The sequence below is a fragment of the Perna viridis genome, chromosome 11 (assembly GCF_037379345.1).
Source record: "Perna viridis isolate PV_CMFRI_1.1 ecotype Kerala chromosome 11, ASM3737934v1, whole genome shotgun sequence".
Taxonomy (NCBI): Eukaryota; Metazoa; Mollusca; class Bivalvia; order Mytilida; family Mytilidae; genus Perna; species Perna viridis.
The window spans coordinates 34,333,931-34,345,306 of record NC_142455.1 but is presented as its reverse complement, the minus strand read 5'-3'; the positions used below and the strand labels follow the sequence as shown (position 1 = coordinate 34,345,306).

The 11,376-nt window shown below is 32.5% G+C and overlaps 1 protein-coding gene across 1 annotated transcript in view; it reads left to right on the top strand.

Annotated features, from left to right (window-relative positions):
* The first annotated feature begins 7,041 nt into the window (after positions 1-7,041).
* Positions 7,042-11,376, top strand: part of LOC148603839 (carbohydrate sulfotransferase 8-like) — a 52,456-nt gene continuing 48,121 nt past the window's right edge. The window contains exon 1 of the mRNA XM_088552268.1: positions 7,042-7,130. The gene's annotated coding sequence lies outside the window, so the exon portion shown is untranslated. The remainder of the gene's footprint in view (positions 7,131-11,376) is intronic.

Sequence of the window (11,376 nt, the reverse complement as noted above, 5' to 3'; positions counted from 1 at the left end):
CTTGCACATTTTTTGTTGAATTTGCGATGCAAATTTTTGGTCATTCCCTCCGCGGGACTCGAACTCGTACTGCTGTGACATCTATGGCAACACCGCCTGCACAAAGTCCAGCGCCCTAGACCACTCGGCCAGCTAGGCTATACAAAAATATAGCATATATATGTATAACATGCAAGTAACATACTTACAGCAGAGATGTAACATCCAAATCTTGATTGATACAGCAGGGGTAACCAACACGAATCTTGTCTTAATCAGTTACAGACTCAAAAACCGTGTTTTTAAATTTTTAAAATATTTTGACGAGACATGACATACAACAAATAATATTGGTACTGCTCCCAGTTCAGTATTAATTGGGACTGCTAATTATGGAATTCATAGTATTGTGGAACTTTTTTCACCAAAGTTATGGTCATTCTTTTAGCAGTCTCGTCTTGAATCTAGATTGTATTATTGATTGTAGCATCTTGAATTTACCGTATTTTCCAGACTATTAGTCGATGTGGAGTATAAGTCGAATTGCTTAATTTTTACCAAAATCGACGAAAAAAACATAGACAAGTTTAATTCTGGTCAGACATGTGCATTTATATCGTAGGTGTCAGTGGAGATCCGAGTTGAGCGGTTTGTTTTCAGCAGAGTATTATTTGATTTTTCTGAATTAAATTAAAGATTGTATTGTTTAACGTTAAAGTGTACTTTACCAACGAGTTCAATTATTTTTATTGAATGGCGTGTCAATGGCTCTGAAGCCTGAGATCATCAGGTGTACGAAATCATAAATATGTCAAACGTGGGCACCTATGTGTGAAATAAGTGTGAAATTAGTTTGATGAATCACGAGCGGTAATTGATAAATAATATTACCTGGTATTACAAAATACAGTAAAAGATAATTGGTACCTGCACATTTGGTTACAATTAGCCATTTAGATAACACCTGAATTAATTATGATTTGAGCCACATGAGAATGTGTTACGACATACCGTAAATGGGTATAAATTTGCATATTAAAGGACCAATTACTCCAGAACACTCAATAATGTCTTTCCAGTTGAAAAGAGTTTTGTTAACGTATCTTCTAGAGTTTGTTCTAGATATTGTAACGGTTTCAATGTATTCATTCATAAAGGATAGCGGCAATGATCAATGATATTCGAATTCAATCGCCGGTTTGACTGTTAGAGCGACTGCTTTCGTTGATTGCAGTTTACCAAAAAATTTGAATTAAAGCAATCAAAAGTGAACTAAACAAATCTAATGAAATGCATTGTGGATGAAAATTTTTCTAGAAAAATCCTTAGATAAGTCGAAGTGGACGATAAGTTGAGGCTGACACTTTGCTGAAAAAAATATCGACTTATAGTCTGGAAAATACTGTAGATTGTACTAGTGAATTTAGCTAAAAATAGTAATACTAATTCTTATGGAATCAACTAATTTTTATTAAAATATATTCGGAATGTGGGCAATACAAAATTTGATATGATGTAAAAACTTCTTCCGTAAACAATCATGAATAGTGTTATTAAACTATACATTGCAGAATTTCAAGCATTTATTCTTAAGAAGCCATTTTCGTAGGGAAGGTATTTGAATGTTCCTAGGAAATGTGTCGGTGAAAGATCATTAGCGACGTCTTAAATACGTAGATTCTCTGTCGAGACATGAATGACTTAACTTTTTCAGTCATATTCTTGCATTGACATCAGTCATATTACAACATAACAGTGTATTATCAATATTTGACTACACATAGCTTTGTCCCTAAATTTACAAATGCTAAAATCATATTAGTGAGAATTTAAGCTTTCCGAAAAAAGCAAGATAGAATGTCTGTTGATCTTAAGATTTATGTTAAAAAAATTGAAGGAATGTGAGGTAAGTGTTTATTTCACAAAATTATGAACAATTCTCTGTCCTGTTTTCATAATTGTTTCAAGAATATATGAAATTCTCTTTGTAATCTATATAAAGTTTTACAAACATCAGACTGGAGGCTCAGTTTTGATCATTTTCAGTGATTTTTATATTCAATCTTAAATTTTTCATCAACCATCATCTCTGATAAAATTATGGAAAATCTATAGATAAAAAGTCTACAGAATCTACCTTAATGCTTAAAAGATCTTAAGTTGAGTATTTAGTTATTTGTAATTCTAATTTGTCCTGGGTGCAACAGAACTAAAAACAGGTTAAATAGACTCACGTCAGGGAAAGTTCTTTAATCATTGTCTTTAATATTGATGACCTCTCAGAATGTAAAGAATTTTTTTAGTTTTGTGGCACTTGGGCCATTTAAAAAAAAATTCTATTTATATGTAATTATGTGCTGTGAAATTAATCAAACTTTTTTACTTTTGTACTTGAATTATTTTCTTACTTCAGTTTGTTGTTAATTAAATGTGCAATGTTATTTTTGTGTGTATTTTCATGTGAGGTTCACCAAGAATTTGATTTCAACATTCGATTGTTTTGGTACTGTTAATTACAGTCATGATATGAATTAAACATTATGTAAAATATGCAGATGTTTTGTGGTCTGTCATTTTACTTAGATTATTTTTTTTTGTTTTCTTCAGATGATAAGTTTTTGCTTTTAATGTGTTATCATTTTCGCATACAAGAAGATTTGTAACACATGTTTTCGTTTGTTTGTTTGCTTTAAAACACATGGCAGCATATGTTTAGGACCATTAAGAAAATATTTGTTTTTGTGCATAAAACATATGAAATTTATGTTCGACCAAAATCATACGAAAAAACATCTAGTGTTCATATATGAAGTCCTATAAAATACATATAATTACATATGATTTTTTATTTACTATGTGATGATCCTAAAAATATGTTTCAACATGTGTCAAACATGTTTTCAGTTGTTTTTTTTTTCACTCCAAACTTGTATATTGAAACCTGTCTAAACAGAACCCTGTTGGGACTTTGAAGTTGACTTTCCAGACCGGTGTTTTACAGGTTCAAAACATTTAAATTAATGTAAACGGACTTTAAAAGTGTCTGGTTTAGAGGGTTTATTGATATTTCAGGATTCAGTTTTAGACAGGTTTAATTGTATTAAACATATTTTCCTGTGCACCAGCTTCATCAACCCATTAATGACTCTAAGATACAGTTAATTATAATTATATTTGTCTTGCAAAGTACATTTTCTGATTTATTTATACATCATTTTTCATTCCATCCTAATTTATTTCTATTGATGCCTTGGTGACTTATGTAATAAACTTTAATTCAACAAGAAAGTTTTTTTATGACGGCTTATAACTTAAAATAGTGAATACTTTCAGAGACACTAAACGGTCTTCAACAAGTGTAAACATACTTTTAAGCCAACTTTTGATAGGCCCCGACAACGAAAGTACTTAAATCCTCGGTAACACAACGACGGCACTTTTTCAAAATAACCTAAAAAGTAAAATAACGACGCAAAGACACATTAATGACCAACATCTGACTGGACAGGGGTATGAAATCTTTGGTTGGATTAAACAAATTTTATAAGGCCTTAACATGAATGTTTAAAAAATCGAACTGAAGCAATGTTTAAACACACAATAAAATTCACTCAGTAATTCTCACCATCGAACTCAATATACACCATATAGATAAATAAGATAACCACGTAAAGATCGCTGGTAGTTACTGACAGCCAGAACATATCATAGAATGACAATACCATCAGTAAGGATACGGTGAGTATGTCAAAGGGACAACAACACCACGGGAATGAAAAATGACAGCTCAAGATCACCCATGGTCTTCAATGAACGACGAGGAAACCCTCACAACACGGTAGGCAGCAGCTGTACCCAAAATAGCGAAATAGTTGTTTCTATATACTCCAGGAACATAAAGTAAACTGAAAGTGAAAAATTAAAGAAGACATACAAAGGCCAGACATTCCTGAATTAAGACGGGGGGGGGGGGATGCGCAGGGTTAAAGCACTTTGGCGTGATCACAACCCTTTCTTAAAACTGGCCACTGTGGAAAAAAATAAACAATTGAACATACCTAAAAATCAGTTCAAAAAGACCTGAGTCCCTTGTTAAAATATAAAGAAACACAAATTCAAAAACAAAGAGTTACTAGCAGCTAACTGACATGCCAGTTCCAGACCAGTTCAATTCTACAAAAAGTTATGTCCTCATCGTATGTAAAATCAATCCCAATTATTCACATGCGGGATTGAGAACCACATTACATCATAAGTCATATAATAAGGATGGAACCCATGTCATGCCAAAAACTACTTTAATTACAGTGTGATAGTTTCTATATAAAATAGCGAATCAATGTAATACAAAAATGCCATCTTTAACGATTGGACAACCATATCATGAATATATCCCTTACGAATTAACCTATTCAACGGTTTAGTAAACGTTTTGGGTGAGTATGGAGTTTTTCGTACTTTGTGAAGAAAATTATGATAGGGAAGAACGGACATTGCCATCTAAAAATGAATACGTAACAATAGAAAAATGAAAGATCATCTTTTTTTTTCGTAAATTTGAGTTTACCACTATTTATATGAATACTAAGAATTTTTGTTTAAAGAGATTATGTGGAAGTGTTGTAGAGTAATCAAGGGAACCAAGGTTATAGCGGTAATCAAAAGAACGTAATCTAGGGACAAAGACCAGACATGGAAAACAGACATACGCAACAGAGAACATAAAGTAACTAAAATCATACATACAAAGTAACAAACGCAAATGAGCAACTCAGACTCCACTAAAAACTGGGAGCATGGACCAGGTGCACCGGTAGGGTAAGCGTCCTATATAGGCAGACAAATCGAAACATATTCGAAAGATCTCACATGGGCTTGTTATACATCAAGCACTTCAAGCGAGTTTTAACACTACAAAAGTAGTTAATTCCACTTTGTTACAGACATTTACAAATATATTTTTATGGTATCGGGTGAACTAGTAAGTAAAAGGGAAAGCCTGGTTGGTCATCAATAACTTGAAAAGGACATAAATCAATACTAATAAGGTAAATTATGAAGTTTGAAGTTCATAGTAGGAACTTTCGAAATAGCGACGTGTTTGTGTTTGTTCACAATTTCTCAAAAATCTTTTGAAAATAGAAATGAGTCATTACTATACCAGTGGGCTGGCTTTAGAGTAGTAGTACAAAACAAGCAAGATTTGATGTAGTGTAATACTGAAAAAATATTTGTTTTTTTTTCTACAGGGTTTAAATCAGGTGTCGAATATATCTATTTGTGAAAATAGGGTTTAACTATAAAATAGAAAATAATTTTAAAGCCGTTTTTTTTACGAATAAATCTATTAGGGGCAGTTAAATAATCAGACTTTGTTTTGAAGAATATGATTTATAGACTTCATTTCCACAAAGAAACTGTGTGAGCAACATCATTTTAATAAAGAACATGCACGTGCTTTTATATTTTTTTTTATCAAAGTTTTGTAATGCTGAAAAAAAAATAGTTATAGATTTTTTTTCAGCTGGTGTTTATAATTTCTGTTATTTTCGTATTACCCTTCATTGGCACCGGCCATTTTTATACTGGGGTGGGGATACTCATCATAAAATCTCAGCTCCCCTTCCCACCCCTCGAGAAGGAAATGTTCTGTGACTAATAATTTTGATTGTATTTGAATTCTTATCATTTTCACTTATTTATTGTTTATATATTCTGTAAAGCTTTGACTACCGATTTTACCAATTTTCACCGTTGGCAATTTCATGCTGCCCGGTAGTGTTGTAATATAAAGGAAATAACTAACGGTAACGGGAGCATGAGGATTACCGCCGTGCTATTAAACCTGGTTGCACCAAGTCAGTGAGGCATCACGAGGATTTCATTTTTCGGTTTTTACTATCATATTGTCATTTGCTATATGACGTTTCCCATTGAATATTATGTTTGATTATTGCCTAACTTTTACGGGTTCGGTAATTTTGTTATTACCCTACAGTTACAAGTTTGTGATATCGATACACCTGCTATGCTACAAAAGCTTTTCTGTGAGGAATCTGATGCGTTCATTAAAATCTGGCACTTTATTTCAAATACGAGCAGAACTGACCTGTTATGAAATGTGAATACCACAGGAGGGTGATTCAGGAATATCACCAAATAATAAGAAAATCAAAATCATCCTTTTTGTCAAAAATTTGTGTATGAAAGCTGCCATATTTAAATGTCATATCTAAATCAAGAAAATGTGTACGATAGGAAGACCTTAATACCAACAACAAAAAGTACTCAAAATCATAAATGGAATAAGTTGTCAAGTCCAAGTCTTTGATAAGATTCAGGCAGCATGTATATAAAATGTTCACCAATTCAAGTGTTAGTAGTCTTTCTATACCGAATACCACTATTAGAAATGTTTGCAATTTAGAAAAAAAACAAATATTGGAAACTTGCAATTTTAATTAAGCAATTGTTTTGTTTACATTCTTATAAAAGCTGTTGTAAGGACAATTGTATACCAAAGCGTTGTTTCAGTTTGTGAGATAAAATATTAATACAGAATACGGAATAAATGGTAAAGATGAGAGCGCACCGAACCTTTATAGCTAGGAATACTATCAAATGTCCACTGTGCGTTCATCTTATACATTTACAAACGTTAGTGTTTATACCATGGTTTTTATATGTATTTAATCAACACGTAGGCTTCGTTTATCTTATACAATCTGTACTGATAGAAAGGGTACCAGTCTACTGTAGTTAAATTTGTACTCCCCACCCCCCACCAAGAAAAAAAAAAAATGCACGAATATAACACAATTTTGGAAGTATTATCCCAGGAACATCCCACACCAGATTTCCTACTGAACGGAGAACTTACAAAATGAAATTATTGTTAGTTCAAAGCATATTATATTTATTTACTAATAAAATCAGTCGATAACATGTAATTATTCTCTTTTTCTACATCTACATAGTCAATAATGTATTTTTAATGACAATGTCTCTGTATATGTAATAAATTTGCTATTCTTTGAACTATTGGTTGTCATGGATACAAATGTACGTACATTTTCTATTAACGGTACATGCAGTACTGGAAGTTGTCCTAATTCAATTGTGACATATTACAGTGAAGAAGGTATAAACAAGTAAGTGTAACTTTTTATGCAGTGGTTAGAAAATGAAGTAATTAAATCTTTCTAAAAAGAAGTTGTAATTGTTTTAAGGAAAAAAAACATTGGAAATTGCGAAAATCCATCAAATCCACGAGAAATAAAAGGCACCGATTATTAGCACTTTATCTTCATTGAGAGTTACCAGCAACACCAGTCGATCGAATCGACCACAAACCAACCGAATTCCGCTCGTCGGTAGTAATGAATTTCTTTGCGATTCCATTTACGAAAAATCTTACTGATACTATTAATCTTAGCAGTGGAGACTATTCAATGGTTTTAAAATGTTTTCTGTCAAAAAATGTCCGTCAGAAAAATAAAATAAAAAAACTTTTTTGATTGATTAACCATTGGATAAATTCTCAAGATCTCCTGACGTTAATGTGAGAACACAGTAAGTTACCTATTGACTTTGTACCCTGTATTTGTGTAACGTTCCATTCTGTTTTATTGCTTATTTATTTCCCACCTATATATGTCGGCAAACCGACTTATTGTTTACTGGATCTTTTTGTTTCCCACCTATATATGTCGGCAAACCGACTTATTGTTTATTGGATCTTTTTGTTTCCCACCTATATATGTCGGCAAACCGACTTATTGTTTACTGGATCTTTTTGTTTCCCACCTATATATGTCGGCAAACCGACTTATTGTTTATTGGATCTTTTTGTTTCCCACCTATATATGTCGGCAAACCGATTTATTGTTTACTGGATCTTTCTGTTTCCCACCTATATATGTCGGCAAACCGACTTATTGTTTACTGGATCTTTTTGTTTCCCACCTATATATGTCGGCAAACGGACTTATTGTTTATTGGATCTTTTTGTTTCCCACCTATATATGTCGGCAAACCGACTTATTGTTTACTGGATCTTTTTGTTTCCCACCTATATATGTCGGCAAACCGACTTATTGTTTACTGGATCTTTTTGTTTCCCACCTATATATGTCGGCAAACCGATTTATTGTTTACTGAATCTTTTTGTTTATGTAAAGGAGTTCGTGGAAGAAAATTTAGCATCTCAATGAAATGATTTGGAATTCGGTCTTAAAGTTTTAACGATAGGATTGGTTGTACGATAAATAAGCCTTATTAATTAACCAACCCTGAGAATGGTTTGATATCATGGGAAAGGTTTTAAATTTTGCTTCGTCGTACTTAATTGTTATATATGTAACCTGAAATCAATACAGACATAATTAAGGTATTCACCTGGTCCAAGAATAATAATAGGATAATGAATTGAAAAGAGTGAATAACCAAAATATGTGTCGAAGATTGCCTAGACTTGGTCCTCGCACGAGTTAAATCTTAATACGTTTCTTGGCAAGATTGGTTATATTGTGGTTATTCACGATAACCAATTAGTTATCCTATATATTATATAGATTTATTCATGTATCCATTGCTGTATTCAAAACAAAATTTAAATGTTATGAACGGCGGATAGATATACATGTTGTAACGTTTTGTCGGAGAAATTCCTAGAGTGACATTATCGAATTTCTTTCACAGTATGAATTATCGAAAATATTTACACTGGGAACTTTCGGTAAATCACTGTTATCTTTATAACAATGAAATATTGTTCATTTTCTATTATGAAATGAAATGTTTGACTACAAATGTAATATTTACAAGTCAAAATGAAATATAAAGTAACAAAATGCAATAAATGTACCCTGGTATATACTTACTTAGAATTTTTAGGATAACACACTCCAATTTCTTCTAATTAGCTTTATATTTTGTTAGACCTAGTCACTATTTCTGGATCTGAATCATAATGCCATCCATTTTAAACATTTTCTGGATAATTCTATTACAAGAACAATTAATTAAACTCGCATGTTTTACCAAAATTTCTAGAAATATAAAGATTCTAAAATATCTTTGTTAGGACCAATGATGGAAAAGAAATTAAACAGATGCATCTCTGTATGCTACACCAAGTTTGCATATATTGTAACCAACAGTACCTGGAGGTCATGACATTGTTTTAGGCTTTAACACTAATTTAACTGAGATCAATATGTTATTAGACTTCTACTTAGTTATAAATGTGTCTTCCTATCATTATATTAGTTTTTAATTTAGTTTTGACGAATTGTCATCGTTCTGTTCCCGTGGATTTTATCACTTTTTAGAGTTCAGGTAAAGGTGTGTTTATACTTGTTGAAGACCTTTTTGTGGTCATTGAAAGAATAAGAATTTGGATTTATATTTCGAAATATCCGTTCTTTTTTATGTTACATATCACCTAAATGCTGAATACATACACATGCACTAACAAGCAGTTTATGGTACACATCGGTTTTCGGTCGAGTTACAGTAACAAACTTATGATGAATTACTTGGTTGTGAACGTAAACAATAGAAATCTGAAAAAGGTAAGCAAAAGTCTTATTTGTGCTTTTCAGTGATTGTAAACAATAGATTTATTTGGAAGAGAAATGTTTTAATGTTAAAAATTCGTTTGTGGTTTGATATCAGCCGTTCCCGTTCTCTTGGTTAGCTTGCAAAACTGTAAAAAGGAAACGGAACTAGGTGAATGGTTATATCGACACTGTAGTTCTTTGTAGAGATTCCTCATACTTTGTAAAAAACATCAATCCAAATTCCAAATCATCTTCCAATTATACCGAAGATGTTTTCAAAATGCTGGAGTTTTCGATCGACAACATATTTGTCCAGTGTGTTGGACGCGTTTTTTAGCAATCGGTTGGCTTTTCAGTTGGAACAAATAGCTGACCTATTCATTCACTCTTGATCTGAACCAAGAGAAGATTTTTTTAATTTAGCTAGATCCTTTAATCTCAGCTACCGCTAAATAAATGATGTATTATCGTTATACAACCCTAGATTCGGGGATTTTATACATCGCATATACTCTAAAGAACTTGAAACAAAGGATATTACAGACACTGTGGAGTCAACCTCATATGACCTACACTAAGAGAGCGACGGTAAAGTATTAAATTTCTTCTGTTTATTACTAGCTCTGAATTGTATATTCATGATTTTTTTCTGGTAGTCTATCAGACTCGCACGACATAGTTTGAGCCGACTTTGTCTGGCCTCATCGACTTCAACCGTAAGAATATCTGTAGATAGGCTGCAGCTCGGGTAACTATCTTCAGATTTGAGAATTTGTCAAACCTTAACAAATTTGTTCACTTGGGACCTTACAACTTGTATCGTTAACTACTGTCTCTTTTTAGATATTGTAACAAAACGACGCAAATCTTTATAAAACTCCAGGTCAACTAATAGAACAGTCATCATTACCATAACTCAACTGATTAATTGTCGACCCAAGACTTTGTTTGGTCATTATATCAGCTACTCGAATTATATCCTTGGAGGTACTCATCTCGCACCCTACTCAGCAGGTTACCGTCGGTTCATAGTTTTACTGACCTGACTTGAATCTAATTTCAACGTACATGTAAAGTCGGTGTGTCTGATCATATCTTCATCCAACGACTACCTTACTATCAGTGTAGTATTCTACCTAGTCCAAAGCATGATCTAGGGTCCCCAAATCTATCATTGTCTGCACTTGTTTAAATGCGATTGGTTTGATACTTTAAGATGTCTCTCCACATTTCATCACGGAGGTCACGCTTTTCATCGCAGATTGTTAGCACGTGAATTAGAATGTTTGTTAAAGTAAAGCCGCATCTCTCACATTGCATTGGGGCATCAGATGCAGGTATGGAAAATTTCTAGCACGAAATAATGCGCGATGTGGTACAATATTAGTGTGGATAAGACGAATGAATGCAGAGTTAAGCTCGCGCAACACACACTTTTTCCATTGCAATGTTTCAAACTCTCTACTCCTATAGTTAATCAATTTTCTTTGATTCTTTCCGAGGAAAGGTCTGGTTATATTGAACTTATATATATTTTATAGATCTTTGTGATATAATAAATTGGTGAAAATTGATGTTCTACTATACTGAAAAAAATAATATTACCTGTCAAATTCAAAAGGTTAAGGCCTTATGAAAAAATAAAAATAACATAAATAAAATGTTCCAAACCTTTCAACTAATTCATAGTTATTTGAATATTCATCGTGATCAGATGTGATCATGATTACTTGCTAATGTAATCATTAATTTAAATTAATCATACTTTTGACAACGAAATTGTTAATTAATCAATTACATTGAAATTAATCGGACACATCTCTGGTAGCAAGTG